At 44.1% G+C, this 23,121-nt stretch overlaps 1 protein-coding gene and 1 long non-coding RNA gene across 2 annotated transcripts in view; one reads left to right on the plus strand and one right to left on the minus strand.

The window, feature by feature from the left end:
• LOC309811209 (uncharacterized protein) overlaps nt 1–23,121 on the plus strand; it is a gene marked incomplete at both ends in the record, with an annotated part of 481,819 nt that overhangs the window by 94,670 nt on the left and 364,028 nt on the right. The window lies entirely within an intron of this gene.
• LOC309811551 lies at nt 439–3,213 on the minus strand. Its single transcript, XR_014295207.1, has 3 exons — nt 3,113–3,213; nt 2,588–2,638; nt 439–488 (listed from the first exon to the last, which is right to left on the minus strand). It is a non-coding gene; the product is annotated as an uncharacterized lncRNA (long non-coding RNA).

The following is a 23,121-nucleotide window of genomic DNA, read 5'->3' on the forward strand; positions in this document are numbered from 1 at the left end:
AAAAGCAGCTAATTTGTAAGCAGGTAAGCAGTAGACTGGAAGATGTCCTTCATTTCCCTTAATTTTTCTTTTACTTGTAAAATAAAAAAATGATGAAATAAAACAAATTAAAACCGAAACCAATTAAATTTAACAGGAATTTTAAAAAAAGCACACATGGCACACTCAGGTCCTCATATGCTTAGACTCTCCTTGAAAGAGAAAACCCATATGGAACTATACCCAATATTTCGTAATAACCTATAAGGGAAAAGAATCTGAAAATATATGTATATATATGTATAACTGAATCACTTTGCTGTACACCTGAAATTAATACATTGTAAATCAACTATACTCCAATCAAAAAAAAAAAAAGAAAAAGAAAAAAGGAGGAAAACCTGTGTCCAACCTGAGTACAAAAATGGCGTTTTTAACAGCAAGAAAGGCAAGCTCTACTCACCTGGAATGTGCTCATTTTCTCTCTCCTTCTGGGGCAGTGCAGAGTCCTAGCAAGACAGACAGGGAAAGAAGAAGTCAAACTGGAAACTGGTTTAAAGAAAAAGAAGTCACTAACCCACGTGGTGCTCATTGTGAATTACCACGGCTCCCAGTCCTCGGGGTGGCTACAGCTGACTATGCTTGATGAGCAGAGCCCCACGCAGATACCAGATGCCCCCGTGAACCCCCTCAGTGGCTGTGTGAGGAATGACCTGCCCATCCATACACAGTGGCCCCCTCACAGTGTGCCTGCAGCTTCCACAGGGGTCATTCTTATTCTGGGTATGGTGTAAACAGAGACCATGTAAGTCAGAGTAGGTTTTGGAGTCAATATGCATGGGCTCTGATCAGGCTACGCCATTCACGAGCAGTGTCACCCTGGGCAAGTTATTCACATCTCTTCGCCTCAGTTCTGTCCTCTGCCAGTAGGGGAGAACACGGGCATCCACCTCGTGAGATCGTCATAAGGTAGGAAGCTCTGAGAACACCACTGTCAGGGTTTCTTATTTCTTAGCAACTGCGGTAAAGCAGATGATATTTTAGTGAGAAATTATCCTTAGAGATGTGATTTCTACCAACAGAAGACTGTCAGACATGTGGAGGTCCTACGTTGTTGCCCTGTTATGTGAGAGTCTTTATAGACTTCCGAAAATCTCTGCTTGTCTTCCTAAAGATTTTGTGACTGCAACAATAATATTTAAATTGACATGGACAACTTTTTACAAAAGGTATAAAAAGACGTTAAGTTTCTTTTTAAACAGGAAGTACCCTTTTGACAATTATGCACAGAGGTAAAGAGAACTAATAAAAGCCAGGATTCTGCAACAACAGTAAATAATAGTTTGACAGTCCATACCTAATTCAAATGAAAAAAAGACAGGAATCTGAATTGTAATTATATCATTATAAATATAGGAAAGTTTAAGAAATAAATGGGAGACTTCCCTGGTGGTGCAGTGGATAAGACTCCACATTCCCAATGCAGGGGGCCCGGGTTCGATCTAGTACAAAAGATGGCAATGATTCCACTCCCCAAAGCTTGGGAGAGAGATATCGTCACAACTTCTAACGACCTCCATTTTGACTCTACACTTGCTAGCTGTCTTCTGCTCAATTCAGGATTCTGAAAGGGGCCCTGACAGTTGACAATAATTAGTGGGGGAATAAAATCATTGGACTAAGTAGGCCTTTGGTGAATCCAGCTCAGTTTTATCTGTGACATCCAGCAGGGTCGATTTCCTCGGCCTCAGTTTCCAGAAAAGACCCTCTCTTGAGCTTCTCGAATTTTCACGTGCATGTGAATTACTGCGGGATCTTGTTGGAATGCAGCCTCCTGGACCCCCTACGCAGAAATTATAAATCAGAAGGTCTCGAATGGGGCTCAAGGCTGGGCATTTCCATCCAAGTGATGCCAAGGCCGCTGGTTTGTGGAACACAATTTGAGTAGCACTGCAGTGTAACATCAGTCCCACAAAGAACAGCCTCCACGACACAGAAACATACACAAAGAGTAACCAGACAAAAAGGCACGAAAACATTAACAACTGGTATCTTTACATCCTAAAGTTACAGATAACTAAAATTTTTCTTTATGTATATATCTGCATTTTTCCATAATGATTATGCTACTTCTATGATATACATATTATTTGAAATAAAATAAATGACCCAGTTGAGAAAGCTATCTTAAAAACTCATAAAATAGCCTAAACCTTGCTCTCAAGGTCCCCACAATTAAGTCCCGACCTCCTTTCATGATATGATTCTAGCCAGTACCCTATGCTCAAAGAGAATATACCAAAGGGATTAGCAAACTCAGCTGCTGGACTCAAACTGCCTGGGTCCCAACCCCAGCTCTGCCTCCTACCATCTGGGTGAGGATGGGCCAACAGGGTTGTGTTCCCTGCCCCCAGCTCCTCAGCCTTAAAGTAGAGAAAACAGCAGTACCAATTCACAGAGCCACCGCCTGATGGAAATGTGTTCATTTGCATAAAGCTTTTAGAATGGAAATTAGTGACCAAGGCTCAGTTATCATCGTTACCCATGTCTCATACGTTCTACAATTTATAGGAATACCTTAAGGAGAAGAATGCCAAGTCCTACTCACGTGGGGCTCTGTTGCCTCTTCCTCCGTGCAGTGCTTTGTGAGAAGCCAGGGCTGGGGAAGGAAAGGAGACTGTGAAATACCAGGGCTGTGTTTCCATCCCCACTAATTCATACCGCACCCCCTTCCGCCCCCGTACCAGCTACAAGTCCTCTCCTCCCAAAACAGGCCAGGAGTCCAGGACAATTCAGCTTCCTGGGCTCACAGAATCCCGCTGCGAAATGGGTGCCTCCCGAATTAGCGTAGTATTAATACCAACCATGTATCAGGCAGTTGTAGACCTTTTACTTGTGCTATCTCGTTTCTTCTCACAACACTATATTAACAAGGCATTCCTTTTTCCCCCCTTTTACCGAACAGCAACGGAGGCACAGAGGAGTTAAGCAACTCACCCAGTGTGACGCCGTATGAAGCGGTAGGGCTAGCTCATAGGTGGGGGACGGGGTCAGGTTAGGGGTGAAGAAAACCGGGGAGACCCTCAAACCCCAGGAGGCACGACCTGAGCCCACCCCATCCCGGGTACGTTACCAAACGCAAAGAAGCTCCGCCCGCGGGACGTACATCACCACTCCAGGCCCTCAAACCTCCGCTTTTAGCCGCTCCTCCTCTTTCTCCCCAAATGAAAGGTCTGCAAAGGGGAAGCTTGAATGGGTCGTGAAGAGCGGACCTGAAACACCGTCATCAGGCAAAACATGGCTGCTGCGTGTCCTCCTGGGGCGGAAGTGCCTGCGACTAACCCGGAACTCCTGGACCACATTTCCCAGAATTCCGCGGGTAAACCTTTACAGCGAGGCGTTACTGTAGCTGCAGTGTATGGGACTACACGAGTTTACGAGCTCTGGACTACATGTCCCAGAATGCAAGGGTGGTTGCGGGGGTGCCTACCGGCACGAGCTCTGGACTACATGTTTTCACTCTGGTTTTCACTTTCCGGAATCCCTGAGAAGGTCTCAGGCCGTCTTGCCGTTCTACTGTGTAGGCCTCAGAAGAGTGTAGATTCTGTTCATTGAAAGGCGTACAAACTCAGTAGAATTTTGGACGTCTTCCGGAGGCTAAGCGACATAAAAGCATTACCAGCCACGAAGGCTTCCTGGTAAACCCCAAAGAGTTTCACCATTGGAATAAGGGGAGAAGGAAACTGGGCTTTCTTTGGCAGGGACTGAAGCCAAACGCCAAAACACCTCATTCCCTGAAATTGTGTAAAGGTGAACGTGTTTTGTTAGCATCTTACAACCCGTGCAGAAGCAAGAGAAAATCCTTTCTAGAGACAGACATCAACATCCTAGGTCTCAAGTTATTTCTGTAATTATAAAATCTGTGACATTGCTATTTGACCAAGTGAACTTTAAGGGGAAGGAAAAAGCATTACTTGACATACGGAGGGACACTTCACAGTCATAAAAGTTTCAAATTCTCAGAAACTAATAACTTCAGCTGATACTTTATAAAGCAAACATTGACAGAACCATGAAGAGAAACATTCAAATTCACAATTGGATCTGGAGATTTGAACACATACATAGAGGGAAATGTTGAGCCTTAAAAGCATATATTAAAGTAGAAAGGGGGGCTTCCCTGGTGGCGCAGTGGTTGAGAGTCCGCCTGCCGATGCAGGGGACACGGGCTCGTGCCCTGGTCCGGGAAGATCCCACATACCACGGAGCGGCTGGGCCCATGAGCCATGGCCGCTGAGCCTGGGCGTCCGGAGCCTGTGGTCTGCAACGGGAGAGGCCACAACAGTGAGAGGCCCGCGTACAGCAAGGAAAACAAAAACAAAGCAAAACAAAACAAAGTAGAAAGGAAGTTGAAAATTGATTCAGAAAACATCCATTTCAGGAAATTAATAAATGAATAATAAAACTGAAGAAGGCAGATGGAAAAATATAAGATCAGATGAATGAAATACAAAATAAAGTAGATCCCACACACACCCACAAAACAGAAATTAAAGAAACAAACAAAACAAACAAAAAAAGATCATCCATAGTATAAACAAAGATTTTTTCAAAAATGTGTTCCAAATTCTTTCAGGAAAATATCCTCCAAGAACTATTCCTGACTTAAGCCAACATAGCACACAGGATTTCTTTCCACTACAAGTAAAGTGAAATCTTGGATATAGCATGATGAAATACGGTAACATGATTAAGTTTTATTTATTCACCTCCTGTTCCCTATGGCACCCTCCACTCCCTTCTCTACCCCGTAAGCTACCATTCTAATTTGTTTGATGTGTTTTCTTTTGGGTGTGTTCTTGTGCAAAATGTGCACTTGTGTATAGTTTCAATTCATATAAATAATATTGTGTCATAAAATTCATTCTGGTGTTTATTTCCTTCATTCAGGAGTATATTTTTAAGATTCACCCATCCAGGCTTCCCTGGTGGCACAGTGGTTGAGAGTCTGCCTGCCGATGCAGGGGACGCGGGTTCACGCCCCAGTCTGGGAAAATCCCACATGCTGTGGAGCAGCTGGGCCCGTGAGCCATGGCTGCTGAGCCTGCACGTCCGGAGCCTGTGCTCCGCAGCGGGAGAGGCCACAACAGCGAGAGGCCCACGTACCGCAGAAAAACAAACAAACAAAAAAAACATTCACCCATCTATCTAATTTGTTTCATAGAGTTCCATTTTCTGCACCCACATTTTACCTGTACTCTTCCAACTGCCATGCCAATGATAATAAAATAAACATCTTCTTACATTTGTTTATAGACGTATCTGAGAATTTCTTTGGAGTACATACCCGAGGGAAATTATTTCATAGCAAATATGTATACCTTAATAATATAGCCAGATTGACTTCCTGAACGGCTACACCAGTCCAGATTACCAAAGAGTTGCACGTCAGGTTTTTGTGCAACCACTTACCTTCATTTGGACGACTCATCACCATTTTGCTAGTGTATTAAATGTATAGTAGTATCTTGTTTTAGTTAAATTTCTCTGATTTCTAATAAGTTTGATCTTTTTTCAAATGCTTGGTAGCTTCATCTATAAGTGTCTACTTACAACTTTTGCCCCATTTTCTAATGTGGATGCTATCTTTTTCTTCCTCATTTCTCTTACATATTCTGATTATTAATACCTTTTCAGTTTTACCAATTACAAGTATCCTTTCCTAATTGGGCACGTGTTTCTAAAATTTTTCTATTGTGTTCTTCATGGAATAGAAATCTTTAATTATAAGATAATCAACCAATAATTTCTTCATATCTGTGCTTCTGAAACTCCTCAGGTGAAAAAATATATTTCTACCTTTTAAAAATTAACTTTCTAGACTTATCTTTCACATGTAGGTCCTTTAAATATTTTGGAGTCTATTTATGTACATTTTATTACATGGGATCCACTTTTATTTTTCTCCAAGAGAAATTCTTAAAAATAGTGATATTCATGGCTTGAAGATTCAATATTACAAAGATATCAGTAATCCTCAAAATGATCTATAGGCTCAATCAAACCCCAATAAAAACATCAGCATTTTTTCCCTTGGAAATTGATGAGATGTTTACAAATATTATGTGGGAAAGCAAAGAGCTACAAGAAGAGCTGGGGGCTTCCCTGGTGGCGCAGTGGTTGAGAATCTGCCTGCTAATGCAGGGGACACGGGTTTGAGCCTTGGTCTGGGAAGATCCCACATGCCACGGAGCAACTAGGCCCGTGAGCCACGTACTGAGCCTGCGCGTGTGGAGCCTGTGCTCCCCAACAAGAAGCCGTGATAGTGAGGCCCACGCACCACGATGAAGAGTGGCCCCCACGATGAAGAGTGGCCCCCGCTTGCCACAACTAAAGAAAGCCCTCGCACAGAAACGAAGACCCAACACAGCAAAAATAAGTAAAGAAACTCCTACCCCCAACATCTAAAAAAACATAAAAATAAAAAATAAAAGAAGAGCTGGGACAATCTGAAAGAAGAATGAAAAGAAAGATATGAGTCACATTAAATCTTACTATAAATCTACAATATAAGATAGTCTGGTGTTTGCTCAAGGATAGACAAGATAATAGACATCAAAATCCATGTTGAAACAGACATTATAACAACGTGTAAAAAGAAAACACTGCAGGGAGCTCCCTGGTGGTCTAGTGGTAAGGATTTGGCGCTTTCACTGTGGTGACCCTGGTTCAATCCCTGGTCAGGGAACTGAGATCCTGCAAGCCACGCAGCACGGCCAAAAGAAACAAGAAAGAAAAGAAAACACTGCAGCAGAGAGGGGAAAGAACTCTTGCTAATACAGTTGATCCTTGAACTAGGGTTCAAGGGGGTTAGGGGTGCCAACCCTCTGCTAAGTTGAAAATCCAAGTATAACTTATAGCCAGTCCTCTGTACGTACATGGTTCCTCCATAATCGGCAATTCTGCATCTGAGGATTGAACCAACCTTGGATCGTGTAGTAGTGCAGTATTTACTATTAAAAAAAATCCTCGTATAAGTGCACTTGTGTAGTTTAAACCCATGTTGTCCAAGGGTCAACTATTGGTTCTCAGTCAGCTGGATATCCATATGGGAAAAATATTAATCATTACTGCATAGGATATAAAAATATAAATTCCAGAAGATCTGCAGACTTAAATTTGAAAAGTAAACAATGATGCTTTAGGAAAGAAATGTAAGATAACAGCCTTTTTGCCTTGGAGTAGGAAGAATTTCTTAAGACCAAAAAAATCACCAACTGTGAAAGAAAAAATTGAAAAATTGGACTATTTCAAAGTTAAGAAACACCGTAAACCCAAACGCAGCACTCTTGGGCCAAAAGTGAGAGAGATTTTAAAAACATCTATGGAATAAAAGACTCAGATGCATCCCTCATGCCCATGCATTCTTCAAGGGTCAACTGTATCTACCAAAGTTGAACATATACCCTATAACCCTTTGGTTCCACCCATAGAAATATCCCTCAAACAAGTGCACAAGGCACATTCTAGATTGCTCACATCACCACTAACTGTGATAGCCAAGAATGGGGAAGTACCCAATACCCACCAATAATGGGATTAATAAATAGATTTTGATATGTTTACACACTGCAATAATATCCACCAATGAAAATGAATCAACGGTATCCACTCCCATCAATATGGATAAATGTCATGGATATACTGTGGAGCAAATGAAGCCAACACAAAATAGCACCTATTACATGACTCCATTTATATCAAGTACAAAATAGGCTAAGTGAATCTACACCATTACAAACTAGTGGCTACCATATGGAAAGGAAGGTTACTAGAAAGAGCCAAAAAGGGATGCTTCTAGGGTTTGGGGTTTGTCCTGGTCCTCCAAGAACTAGACGGCAAAGTGCTGAGAAAGACTTTAATGAACAAATATTTCATTAGGGGAAACATCGGAGAGAAAATGGCAGGGAGCTCTGGAAGGCTGGCAGAACTATCAGCGCATAGTGCAAGTCTGACCCTGAGTGAAGATTTGGAAGAAAGATTTGGTAAATCATCCGAGACTGCCTTGTCATCTACGTAAAATCCTTCAAGGCTGTCAGAGTCCTTGAAAACAGGTCACTGGACAGAGGAATCCTGGTCTCCAAGAAATGGCCTGCCTTAGGATCCCTGCTGTGCTGACTAGGAGCAATCAGGGGCAAGGCCGGCCTCCAGGCAAACGTGGTGATGGATTTAAGAGCAGCAGCTGGGACCTTTGGCCAGTTATGCTCCCTGTGGTCATAACTGTGAAACAGGAGACTCTCAACGTGGATGCTTCCTTGTGATAAGATCGGGTTGTTTATTTCTGTCAGAAATAATCCTGAAGCAACGTTGCGTCCTTCTCAGTATATCATACCCCAGAGATCTAAAACGTTCGTTTGTTCTGTTATTGATAATGTTCACCTCTTGGCTAAGGTAGTGTTCACCAAATTTATACCTACTGTATTTCTTGTTGTGATCAATACTTTGTGGAGAGATATTTTGGGTTTTGTAGCATCCTGCTCCTTGTAAACTTTCAACCAGTAGTTTTATAATTCATTGATTACTCTTGCCAGAACCTATCATTACTATGATGGTTGTAAATAATGATTTTTACATTACGTCATTCCTTCTATATATTTATGGTTTGGCATTCTATTATGAGAGCCCTTCCTTCCCTCCCTTCCTCTTTTTTTATTCATATTCTGTATGATAATTATTTATTTTAGGGTCAAATTGCTCAGATTTACCCAGTGTGAGTCTCTTCAAGCTGGATCTTTTTACACGTCCCACCACTCTTTCCTACTTTCTGGCACAGTAAATTTTCTCCAGGATCATTCTACACTTTCCTTGCTCCAGCCCTGAAATAGAAACGTGGATATACATGCTTATATACATCACATACACATGTGTGTGTTTGTATATCCTCGCACTTCCATATCTACTTCTGTAAATACCTAGCACGTGCACTCACTCCCTCTCTCTCTCTACAGATGGGTGGACGGATGGATGGATGGGTAGACAGATCTGTATAAATAACTTATGGTCAGACTTCCATATCCGTGGTTCCTCTGTATCTGCAATTCTGCAACCATGGGTTCAACCAACCACAGATCATGTAGTACTGTAGCAATTACTATTAAAAAAAAAACCCTGCATATAAGTGGACCTGCCCAGTTCAAACCCATATTGTTCAAGGGTCAACTGTAACTTGCTAAATAAAGCCCTTTAACCAACTATATTAAAAATACCACCATTGGTCTGCGTATGGAATGCCATCCAAACCTGCTTTGTCCTTACTGGTTCCACATCCAGAGGGTCCTCTGCTATTATGCTCAGTTCTCTCCTCATGTGCATCTTTTCAACAAGAGAAACTTTTTTTTTTTAAACCTCCACAATGTAGGTATATCCACTTTTGTTTCTAGCTCCAGGATTTTCCCTCTCCCTATTATGGATCTGTAGTTAAAGCACAGCATAAATAATAAAGCTTCAACTGTTGAAACTCATGAATTTTTCTGTGTATGCAAAATAATCTGAGAACTGTTTTGTTTTTGAAATTGGCTTCCAGAGTTCATACCATAATTTTGATCTTATATGCCTTATGACAATATAGAACAATCATATGAGGTCTTAACTGCAAGGGATAATTATTTAATACTTTTTCAAATTCTATTAAAATAATTTCCTGCTTTGGCAATACCCACTATTCAATGAAAAAAAATATAACATGGAGTTATAAAATGGAAAAATATCACAAAATGCTCCTTGCCTAGGAAAACCACTCTGGAAGAGTATGCCTTTACACATGATCTTATGCATGTACACATACATGTGTGCACATGAACACATACACAAACACTAACAAAGATTTATGGTTGATTATACTATGAAGGCTACAATCTGTGACCTCTCAAAGCCCATATTGTGTATCTCCTGCGATTATGATATGTCATAAATTTTTAAAATAAATTTTTATTTAATTAATTTATTTTTGGCTGCATTGGGTCTTCGTTGCTGCGTGCGGGCTTTCTCTAGTTGCAGTGAGTGTGGGCTACTCTTCGTTGCGGTGCCTGGGCTTCTCATTGCAGTGGCTTCTCTTGTTGCGGAGCACAGGCTCTAAGCACGTAGGCTTCAGTTGTTGTGGCACACAGCCTCAGTAGTTGTGGCACACGGGCTTAGTTGCTCCACAGCATGTGGGATCTTCCTGGACCAGGGCTCGAACCCGTGTCCCCTGCATTGGCAGGCGAATTCTTAGCCACTGTACCACCAGGGAAGTCCCTGTCATCATTTTACCGGCTTCAGATTAATATAGGAATCTATCAAAACTCAAATTCTTACAGCTGTACACTAATTTCCATTAAAAAATTTAGTGACATCATTGATGTGGTGTTCATCTTTTTGGTATTTTAATCTCATAATCAATAACTTCCAATTCTATGATTTCTAAATCAAAGAGATCTAATATATTCTGATATATATACTCCTTTCCTGAAACCATGCTTTACTGCAACCAATAGGGAAAAGCACATAAATGTCAGTCTTGTCTCAATAATACACTGGATAATTTTATCAAATTCCTACAAGTTTTCTGGGTATTTGCCTCATGGATGTGGGGGAAGAATATGGCATAGCCCCTACCTGAGAAGTTTAGAAGAAATGCTACAATAATTAGAAGGCAAACAATTCAAAGTCTGGATGAAAATGCAGAGAATTAGAAATCAGTAAGTTCAAGGTCAACTAAATTCTTTTTGTCTAGGGACAAACAATTTTTGTGACACTTTCAAAGTGTTACAGTAAACCCTGCCTTAATATTGACAGACAAAAAATCAATTGTATACCATGCAGTTACTGTTGTTGCAAAGTTAATCATGTTTTTTCACTCTGTACCTTCAGAAAAAAAAATCACAAGGTAGTTCAATTTCTACTGAACACAGTCCTTGGAAAACTAGACGGGGTCTCAAATAACCACCCAACTTGAGAACAGAGGCTGCGGGAGGCAAGGAGCCAGTTGCGATAGGCTAATAGCATATTAATATTGAAGACTGGGGGGCTTCCCTTCCCTGGTGGCGTAGTGGTTAAGAATCTGCCTGCCAATGCAGGGGACACGGGTTTGAGCCCTGGTCCAGGAAGATCCCACATGCTGCACAGCAGCTCAGCCGCGTGCCACAACTACTGAAGCCTGCACACCTAGAGCCCATGCTCCACAAAGAGAAGCCACTGCAATGAGAAGCCCATACGCTGCAATGAAAAGTAGCCCCCACTCACTGCAACTAGAGAAAGCCTGCGTGCAGCAATAAAGACCCAAGGCAGCCAAAAATAAATTAAAAAAATATATATTGCAGATTGCTTTTCTGCAGTGGTTTTCAGTATTTCAACAAAAGTTCATTTCCTGAATTAATTTTATTTTGCAGGTTTCCCCATCTGGATACAACTTTCATATATTATACATTTCCCCCTTTTGGTTTATTTAAAACACAAGTACTGAGCACACCTAAAAGCACTAGTCAATGATAAGGTTGTGTAGATTCAGCAGCCAAGTCCCTGCCCTCATGGAGTGCACATTCTCATGGACATCAATTTTGACTAGCTCATCCTTACACTTTTGTTAAAGCCCAGACCAAACTCTTTTCCTTTCTAAGTGCTATCTCCTAAGTGACATCTGATAAATGTCAAAGTTCTGAATGCAGCCCTTACTGCACCACTCAGAAGGGATCTCTGCTGTGTGCTCTGCTGAACACTAGGATCTGTTTAGCTACTGCTTCAACACCAACTAATTTAAAATACTTTCTCTCCTATGAGACCTGACGCTTGCAAGAATTCACGTTGCACGTGAGTTTTTTGAAAACAACATTTTGTAGAACTTCTATCCTCTGACGGTTCCTTGATGTTCTTACCACTCTCGCTGCTTTCATAAAATGTATCCCCAGTATGCATTTTGTGATGACTTATAAGATTGGAGCGCCAACTGAAGCTTTTACCACACGTCTCACACTGGTAAGGTTTCTCCCCTGTATAAACTCGCCTGTGATACTGAAGCTGTGAACACCGACTAAAGACTTTACCACACACATCACATCTGTACGGCTTCTCTCCAGTGTGGATGCTCTGATGAAACTGAAGACTTGAGGCCTGACTGAAGTGCTTACCATGCTCCCCACACTTATATGGTTTCTCTCCTGTGGGGACATTCCGATGCATGTCGAGGTTCAGGCTCCACATGAAGCCCTTCCCAGTGTCTTGGGCAAGTCACTTGGCCTCTGTATTTATTTGTATTTATCTACACATATCTGTCACTTGGGGGTTATAATTGTACCTGGTCCACGGGTACGTTGTACAAAACATCTGTAAAGTAGTTACAAGAAACTGACACAGAGTAAGAACTCCACAGACATTGGCTATTAGCTATTGGAAATCTTTCTCCATGAAACAGATGACTTTATCAGTGGATGACTCGGTGGGAGACAGTGAATCACAGAATCACAGCATGTTGAAAGTGACCTAGTTCACACACTTAAGTGAAAAAAAGAAAAGTGTGCATGGGTAGAAAATGTCTGAAAGTTTACAAAACAAATAGTTCATCATGTTAACTTTGAGGATTAGAATAAATCAGGAAAGGAGGAAAGAAAAACTTGAGTGTAATTCAATTTCTCTATCATTTGTGTTTCTACACTGAGACTCTGAATACACTGGAAGTGCAATTTTTTTTAATGTGGCGGGATAAAGGTTTTCAAGTTCTCCTGATACATCCATATTATTATTTCAGAATTGCTGGCATTTCTTGCCATCTTCGGATCTACACCCATGTGAGTCAGTGGGCCATTCTGGACGGAGGAGATAATAGAGCAGAAGTGAAGTGAGAGGAAAGGAGAGAAAAGATTTTCTCTTTTCTCTTCAAAGAGGAAAGGTCTTTGGAATGGGAACAACTCACAACCAAACTTTGGGGAAAGGATGTGATGGAAAACGAGACAAACATCCTACCCCTGTGATGAGAAGGATTCCCTGGGCTGGATGGAGGGAGGTCACAGGTGGCTGGCGAGGAAACCAACTAGCGAGAAACACACACAAGGGCAGAGTAAACACCCTGAGGCCACTCAGCCTGACTCCATGCAAACATATGTCCAGCAGACAGCCCTTCACCTGTGGCTCCCCAGCAAGACAGGTACCTCGGGGGTGCCAACTCATTCTGAGTCCATTATGCCTGGCCATTCATAAACCGCTGTCTAACGTGTGAGGAATAAACTCTCAATGTGTATGAGGAAATTGGGGAAGGAGATTGAAAAGTTACTTAAACGAAAGAAAAGAAGTTCAGGAAGGCAGGATGGTAGAGAGACAAGAAAAAGACCTTAAAAGATAGAAAGGATTTGCCAAAGAAGAGAAAGAAAAAGAAATGATTCCGAATGGGTTAACCTGCAGCTAGGAAGTTAAGGAAGATAACTGATGGGTGAAGACTATGGAATAAAGCGAAAAAAATTTATCCAAAATTGCTGAGAATATGGTAAGCAGCATGATTATCAAATTATGAATTGGCTGCAATGGCATTCTAGGGGAGCACTAGGAAGGGGAAGCAAATGTTCCTGAGATGACAGTAGCAGGTGGAAAGTTGTTTCAGGGGAAGATCAGTCTTGCAGAGGGTGTATCAGAGTAGGGCAAGTGTGAGCAAGCAAGGAAATACTAAGTGTATATGGTTCCTTCACTGAGTGCACCCAGCCCCGTGGTCAGCCTTGAGAACAAGCAGCACTTCAGGTACTGGAGCTACATTTCAGTCATCAAGACTTGAGAAGACACCCTTAACTCAGGTCTTCTCTTCAAACTCCATCGTTCCTTCTTGACCTTCATTTGGCCTCTTCACTTACCCTCAAGCTGTGGACTGAGGCCACAGAGCAAGATGGATCACTAGTGTCCTCCATCCCCGAGAGACTGTGGTTCACATCAGTGGAGCACCAAAGGCAATAACCAAGTAACAGACACAAGAGTGTATGAAGAAGAAGAGATTCTGATAAGGCTTTCTGTGACAGTGTGGGCCAAGTCGGATCTATATGGCTGGTATCACGTGAATTATGAGCAGCCTTAGGGGAGAAGTTCTCAGAAGGCAGAGCCTGGCTCTCTAGAGGCTCTGTGTCCTCAGAGCCCACTCCAAGACCTCAGTTACAGCTTCGGCCCCCAATATCTCTCCCTCTGCCTGCTCACAGTTTTTGAAGTCTTCTTTCCTCCACATTTCTCTTGAGAGGTGGAGGAGGAAGATGAGCTTCAGGCCAGCTCAGACTCCCCTGGGATCCCAGCAGGATGCCTATCATTAACCTCCCACCTTCTAGGAAGCTCCTAAGATCTTCACATTTGGGGCAGTTCTCATTTCAGCTGTGCTTCAAATTGCTGGCTGGAGACGGCCTGTTGGAAGGTGGCAAAAAGCAAGTAGCAGTCCTTCGGGCAGCCTGGCCCTTCTCGACTGTCAGACATCTTCAGGGATATTCTAGGAAATGTTGTTTGTTCTAGAGAAGGGAGGGAAACAATCCAATTGTCCAATAATGCTTGAATGGAAAATAAATGATGCTATATGCATGTGATCAAATAATATCAAACAGTCAAAAATCAAAGACCTAGATCTATATGGATTCACGTGGATAAATCTTGAAAACATAATATTGATTGAAAGAAAATAAGATAAAGAATGTTAGATTGTGATAACAGGTATGTAATATTTAAATATTTAAATCAATTCAACATATTGCTTCTATACATAGAGATGCAAGAAAATAAACTTTATCCAAAGAACACATTATTTACATTTAATATGCTCATTTGTCTAGGAGACCCAAAAGAACCCACAGATAAACTAGCAGGAACTAATAAGACGGTTCAACAAGGCACACACATACAAGATCAATAAATTTTAGAAGTCAATCAGGCTCTTCTACACTGGCGATAACAAATTAGAAACTGTAAAAGAAAATAAGAAAAAAAGAAGATCTAAAAATAGTCACAAGAGCCATATAAATTATTTAGAGCTAAGCATACGTAGAAGGCAATATAACTAACAAACTGAGTACGAACAGATAAAGTCCGCCCAACCCAAGGTTAGGAAAAGACTGTTGTTACTTTATGAGAACAGACCCTCTTCTTACGGAGCAGATCAGTAAGTGAGAGTGAATCAAAGAAACACAGCATTTGAAAAGTCAGCTAGTCCAAGCCTCTTGATCGCACATACAGAAGCTGAAGCCCAGATAGGTTGAGTTACTTGCTAAAGGGCCCAATGTCCTGACTCAAGGACTAGCATTTTTCACTCAGTCGCAAGACACAATCAAATGCAGTACCTTGGAAAGAGATGGGGAAAAAATGAAGAAATCAATTATATAGTTCCTCATCTTTAAGTACAGAAAGAGCCGTGACAAAATTACACGTATTGAGGGAAAATTGAAGTGCAGAGTTTAAAATGTCAATAATCCACAGGGAAACTGGAGACCATTTAAAATATTCATATTAAATCTCTCTAGAAAAGACATTAAAAGATCTCCAATCAAAATGTGAATTTTATAATAGACATGGTATGATACAATTTATAATAGATATGGTATGAACCTTTCTATTTCACGGGAAAGCTTCGGCTGGGAAAAAGGAATTGTTCTTGAAAATGGGGCGTGTGCTACTGCAGACACTGTGCTCAACCTAGGTCCACCGAATGCTCTGATGTCATCACTGAGGTCACAGAATTCCACTGTGCGCCTGGCAACCTTGCAAACATAACAGCCCTGGTGAGCACTAGGCAGTACTGCTGGTTCACTAAGTGGTACAAGTTTTTCAGCCATTTAGGAGACTTGACCATTTTTATTTGTATTGAATCATTTCAACGGATTGCCCAAGAGCCAAGAAGGGCCAACCTGTAGGGAAGAGGAGGAGTTGGACATCTCTTGAGGCATCTTCTAAGGGAGACTTCTAGTTGGTACGATGGAACGGCGACAAAAGAGGAAACATCTGGAAAATGAAGAGTCCCAGGAAACTGCCGAGAACGGTGGAGGTATGTGGGGGGCAACTTGTCTGGGGCACATGGGTTTCTGCCAAACTGAAGCTTCTCCAGGAAACGGGGGACTGAGAACGTGTCACCTGTGAAGCAGGGAGCGAGAGACCTTGTCTCACTGATGCTGCCGTATCTATCCGGAGGGCCCCTGTGGTGTGAGACGGCACAGAACGGCCAGATGCCCCCTGGGAGATGGGAGGTCAGCTCCGCTGGTCTGAGGACTCTCTCCTGGGGCAGCCGGGCCTGGAGCTTTGTCGGACTCACAGCAGGCTGCATCCTGCTTGCACAGACCTAGAGGTGCAGCTTTTCTCAGACCCCGATTTCTCTCTTATTCTCTTGGATCTTTCCCTGGGGTCATGAGGTGGGGGATGTGAAGGATGCAAGGATGCTGAGAGAGACCCATGAGTTGCTTGGCCTCTTTTACCAAAGTGGAAAGAGAAGCCCCATGAGTTGAAGGCCCTGTTGAAAAATATCTTGACAAGTGGAATGCACTTTGAAAGAAGATTGTTTGTCTAGGGATGGTGTCATATTGAAAGCAAGGAGGATTTATTCCTTCAACAGGAAGAATTTCCCAAAGGAGATCAAGGGAAGGGAAGGGTTTTCCAGAGACTGAGACCGCGTGAGTGGGGGTGAGAAATGTCCTCAGGGTCCTGCAGGGAGCTCTGAGAGCCACGGGCCACGTGGTGCCTGCGTGCATTAAATGTAGGTGAGTAGCTTGCCCTGGGAGAGGGGTGGTCACCCCAGAGCTCCAGCTAGAGGCCTCTGCCCCAGATTAGAGCCCAGTAGCTCCTACCAGGCCCAGGGCCCTGGAGACTGTAGGATGGGCCCTGGGAATGGAGCTCTAGACAGCAGGCAGATTTCCAGGCAGTGGCTGGGACAGGCTGGGGAAGGCAATGACTGCCCCTGACCATTCAGAATATTTTGCTCTATGTTCCTGTGTGTGTGTGTGTGAGAGAGTGAGTGTGTGTGTGTGTGTGTGTGCGTGTGTGTGTGTGGTAGTGCAGAGAAGAGCGAGATGAATGGGGGTAGAGTGCTTACCAGATATAACATCTGTGTGGTAAAGTTCTTGTCACCCTGCCTGGAGCTGGCTGACACTCGGCGTACCTAGGAGTGTATACAGAATTCTTGTTAGGGGTGTTTTAGGAGACAGTAACTCATACACCCATGTACACTCTGATACAGCAAAAATATCACACACCCCACATATAACTTCCTTATTAAACCACACACAGCACATGGAGGTATATACACGCATCCCTCCTATACTACGTTCTCATACAACCCACCTGTATCACAATCCTCTCCTCCAACAACAAACGCTGGAGATGAGATATGTATATAGACACACAGACTATATTTATAGGACACACACACACACACACACTATATATACATGTATTTCCTCAACTCTTGCACAAACACAGCTAACTTCAGCCATCTCTAAATACCTCTGTAAGAACCAATCACGTGTCATACACACCACCCTTATAACACATTCTTGAGTAATGCCAGACCCGCTTTGTACAAACCACAGGAAACCACAGTCTCAGTAACCCATGTCAGGATTGCCAGAGAAAATATGGGCTATCCAGTTCAATTTGAATTCCAGATAAACAACAAGTAATTTTTCAGTATCCGTATGTCCCACATATTGTATGGGCCCTACTTACACTAAAACTAAGTCAGGCCAAATACTGCATGGGAATACTTACACTAAAAAATTATTCTGGGTTTATCTGAAACTGAAATTTAACTGGGTGCCTTGTATTCTTGTTCGCTAAGTCTGGCAACCCTTATATACTTACCACCAGCTGATGTATTATATATTTATTGTAGTTTTGTTTAGTGTGTGTCTTCCCCTACTAGAATGTGCAGCGTTACCAAAGACTACAACAATGGAAGAGTGCCGGATACACAGGAGTAGCTGCTTACTGAATCTTGGTGAATGAATGAATGAACACGCACCATAAATACAAGCCACACCATGTAATGAGGAAAAGTTACATGTCCCAGAATTCCTGACTTGTGAACAGAAAAAATGCACACAAAGGCCACAGACACAGATAGACACGTCTGCACTGTGCTCCCCATGCCAACACCACACTTACCACAGACTTAACTGATACACATCACTCACTCTTCCCACACACTCACAGTCACCACCGAGGCCTACATTACCAACTAGACAGTGAGAGAATAAGTATTGATTGGAATTAAATCCTGGAGGATCCACTGGGAACCACACTCTCAACTGTGTGTATCCACTGCACCTGACACGTGTCACACACTCAGTAAATATCTGTGGACAGAGGACTGATGAACCCACCCTGAGCCTTTCATTCCTCCCTCAGGAATCTCGAAGTCACAAGAGGATCCCCCTCGGCTTGGATCCACTGTGGTGGCCCAAGGCTGCAGCCCAGGGGCAGGGGAGGTCTCCTCTGCCTCTAAATACTTCTTCTGTACTTCTACTCTGCGCAAGCTCAGCTACGCTGGTAAGGGCGCGGGGCTCCTCAGGTGAGGGGGTGCTTGGCTGTGAGGCAGGAGGCACACAGATCCCAGGGAGGCTGAGAGGAAATCCAGGGTCATCAGAGGTGATGAGGGCTCTGTGGAGGAGCCTGGGCAGGATGCCTGAGCTGTTCCGAGGGCATGGATGCCAGCTGAGTCTGGGAGTGTGTGTGTGAATACTGCTACTACCATGGTGGGGAAGTCAAGGAGCAGGGGCCGGAAAGGTCTGGGCTTGAGGTGGAGGGAAGAGGGACCAGATTAAGCATCTTCAGAGGAAAATGTAGGCTTTGTCTTTGCCTTTGCTTCCAGAGAAGGACAGAGTTCTGCATTATACACCTCCAGCCTGAGAGCAGGACCATCCAGCTCAGGTGTACACAGCTCACACATACACGTGCCCTCCAGGCACAGCCCTTCTCAGTGCACATCAACCCCAAGCACGTGCTCCACAGTACTCTCCTGCACCACAGCCCCATTCCACAAGGAATGCACCACCGATATTCCCAAACTCACACTCCTCGTCGTACACGCATCCAGCCGCATCCCTCACATACTACAGCCCTCACCACCATACTCCACACCCCTGTATATAGACACCGCTCCAGTATCCCCCCCCACGCACATTAAAAGCCCACAGATGACACCCGATACACCACTCCGTCCTACGGCCAACAGACACCAAGCTCACGACATAGCTATGTCGTGCCAATGTCCCTCTCTCGTCTACCACACCTGCTCCCTCAGCTTCCGGCATGGCCCATGCATGTTATTATGATTTTCATTTCCTTTTTCAGGAATCCAGAGATTTCATCGAGACACTGCCCAGCCTAGACCACCCCTAGCCCAGGATCAGGAAGAAGGAGAGACCGCTTCCCCATCACACTGTGTCTCCTCCTCACCCTCTTCACCCTGTAAGAACTATCTGCACCCAGACAAAGAGGAAAGGGGCATGAAAATATACTACATGCAGGTACAAGTGAACAAGGGTGTCGCTGTCTCCTGGAAGACAAAGAAACCCTTGGGGTTGCCTGAAAAGCAGCTGACGATAGAAGAAGTGACCCTTCCTGAGGATGTGTGCGCAGTAGCCACTGACCCCTCTTCTGATGTGTCCACCAAAAGCCTCCTGTCTGACAGTGAGCCCACTGGGGAGGAGAAAGAGTATGAGGAAAGGGCAGAGCCAGGCAGCCCATCAGGGCCACCTGCTGTCGAGGAGAGACCCAGCGCCAAGACAGCGGACTGGATGCTGACCATGGAGACTAGCTTCAGGTGCATGGCTTGCTGCTGGGTCTTCCCCACCTTGGAGATCCTCCAGCAGCACGTGAAGTTCGGCGTCCTGCAGGGCTTCAGCTGCCGTGTCTTTCATCTCAACATGGCCCAGTGGATGGGCAATGTGGAATCCGAGAGCACCCCTGAGGAAGAGGACGAGGAGGAGGAGGAGGAGGAGGAGGAGGAGGATGATGAAGAGAAGCAAGAAGAAAAGGAGAATGAGGGAGAGCAGCCCACGGGGGAAGGCCCCAGCCCAAAGAGACCCCGCAGGCAGGGTCTTTTCTCTCCTTTGAGTTCCAAACAGCAACTGAGATTCATGGGACAGAAGATCCTGGAAGACGGTGTGGCCGTCCCTTGGAAGAGGTAAGGCTTGAGGCTGGCAGTCTTCTGAGCCTATGTCACGAGGGCCCAGAGGAGTCTAAGGGAAGGGGCCGCACACATGTGCTGGTTGACCTAATGGCTCTGCAGTTGCATCAAATGGGACACACCCAGCACTAACAAAGGCATTGACCTCTGTTGACGTAAACAAGAAGGTGGAGCCTTTTCCTAGGAGTTTTCTCAGGGTCTGCACGATGGACCTCAACTCTTAGAGGACGTACTGCCAGCAGCTCCTTCTCGGCAGAGAGAGCCAGGAGTGGTCTCAAGAGAGGACAGGGGCCCTTGCAGGACCAGAACTTTGAGGTCTGAGAGCCTTGGGCCTGAGCCGAGATCTCACCCTGACCACTGGACCTAGCCTTCTGTGACAAAGGGGAATAGGAAAGAGAGTCACGTGGAAATGAGGTCCCCCGAGATATGGAAATGTTCCAGAACCTTCGTGGCGTGGTAGTTGATCTGGAGCCAAGCTCACTGTGGTGTGTGTGGCTCTGAGCATTAAGGCAATGCTGGAGGGTAACCCTGACCAGCAGAGCTTGGAGTGCTTCTTGTCTCTTCCTGTTCTACCTCATTTGCTTTATCCCTTCCAGGGAGAAGAAAGGACCCTCGGGAGAGTAGCAGACAGAATGCCGTGGTCTGAAGGAGGATGAAGGGACCGGCACTCAGTCTAACATCATATGACAATAGAAGCGTCCTATGCAATAAAGGGCATTTTCCAAACCTTTCCTGGAGCTTTGATTTAATGACATTTTTCTATCTATGCATCTATCTGTCAGCTACATCTGTATCTTTCAAGGTTTGTGAACAAGCTTTCACATAAGCACTAGAGACGTCCGCCAGCATTTTCCAGAAGAGGCCTGCAAATTGCTGGGGACTCCTCACAAATAGGGAACGGCCACAACCCCTGCCACACAGACTCTGCGCGTGGCCCTCCTGACGTACTCCCACTCTCTCTCTGAATTTCCCAACGTCTGAGATGAGGGTGCTGGCTGGAGGCAATGATCACGTGCAGGCTGAACCTTCTCCAGATTCTGATTCTCTTCCTGGGCCTATCGTCCTCAAGCACAGTTTCCATGTCCCTGGCCACACTGATCTCTCTCCTTCAGTCCTTCCCTCCCTCCCTCTCCTGCCTCCCAGTGCAGAGAATACTTTTTTGCATTTGAGACGACATTTATTTTTTGTTCACAGAATTCTCACCTGTTTTACTGTGGCCTCCGTTGTGAACATTCCAAAGCTGAGAATTTTCTTTTTTTCTCCCTCATTTCTGCTGAGTCTTTACCTTCCTAATGCAGTGAGCTCACAGTGCCTAGCTGACTGGATGAGGAAAAAAAATCCAGGGAGCAAAGAGAAATAATAAAAGAATATATCAGTTAATTTTTCATAGTGTTATCCAACTACATATTTTTAAAATTTTGGAATAATATTAGGAAACTTCTCTTTATAAAAAACTGAATTATTGGGCTTCCCTGGTGGAGCGGTAGTTAAGAATATGCCTGCGAATGCAGGGGACATGGGTTCGAGCCCTGGTCTGGGAAGATCCCACGTGCCACGGAGTAACTAAGCCCGCGCGCCACAACTACTGAGCCTGCGCTCTAGAGCCCGTGTGCCACATCAACCGAGCCCACGTGCCACGACTACGGAAGCCTGCGTGCCTAGAGCCCATGCTCCGCAACAAGAGAAGCCACTGCAATGAGAAGCCCGTGCACCACAGCCAAGAGGAGCCCCGGCGCACTGCAACTAGAGAACGCCCGCTAGCAGCAACAAAGACCCAATGCAGCCCAAAATAAATTAATTAATTTAAAAAAATTGAATTAGTTTCAAGGGTACAATGTATAAAAGTACAATAAAAGCCCCCCTTCATAACCCCCCAACCCCACTCTCAAGATGGAATAGATATGCTGTGATACAATTTATAGTCGTAGTACTACTACTCCTCCCACCGCATCCGAAATCCTCTGAGCCAGGTGCAGCAGCTTCCTTTCACAATGCTAGGACCCGCCACAAGACAGATGATAATCCCTTTGGACATTTCAAGGAGCGGCACCAGGGGAACAGTACCTGGGAAATGCCACTGACAGCTCAGAATATCCATGGCATTTCTAGAGCCTCGGCACTGCTCTCGCTCTGGGAATGAAGGTCCAAAAAGCACATCGGAGAATGTTCATAGTTGTAAACAAGCTCCACCTTTGAAACACAATCTACATAGAACCACATATACAAGCCTGCACAATGGATGAAGCCAAGGTCTCCTCCATGATTTCCCTTCTGACCACCTTATTGTCTCCTCAACCATAAAAGGTGAACTTGAAACTCAGGACCTTGCCTTGTCGCCAGAAACATCCAAGCTTGGATCAGTCTTTCTAAGACCAGATACTTGCTCTCTGAACTATTAGAGACTTGTCACATACACACAGGTAGAACAGGATTATTTCTATCTACCTGGGGACCTGGAGTCTTTCACATTGCTCCTGTTAAAACTCTCACAACAGCAAAACTTTACCTACAAAGGGTTCAAGCTATGACACTCCCAATTTCCACAAACCTCCTCAGCTCTTGTGAGTCACATGCAGCCAATTCCAGGAATTGGAAACATGGTTGTGAGGATGAAACTGACTTTGGGGCTCCCCTTGGATATGGTCTTCCAGACTTACCAAAAGGCCATTCAGAGGACGGTTTACCCCACCTCAGGGAAACCCGAGGCAGTACTTGCAGTCAAGGGCTGGCCATGGCTTCTGAGCTACATCCAAAAAGAATTTCATACTGTACCTGGATCTGCTGAAGCCATTTCTGACTGTCCGAGAGCCAGCATGTACCGCTCCTCAACTGCCTCCATTGTGGATCATCAGTAGGGCTGTCAGATTTAGTCAATAAAAGTACAGGATACCCAGTTAAACTTGAACTTCACATGAATAATAAGTCATTATTTTTAGTATAAGTACATCCTATGAACTATTTGGGGCATACTTATCTTAAAAATA

Source organism: Mesoplodon mirus, assembly GCF_964341445.2.
Source record: "Mesoplodon mirus genome assembly, chromosome: 10".
Lineage (NCBI taxonomy): Eukaryota > Metazoa > Chordata > Mammalia > Artiodactyla > Ziphiidae > Mesoplodon > Mesoplodon mirus.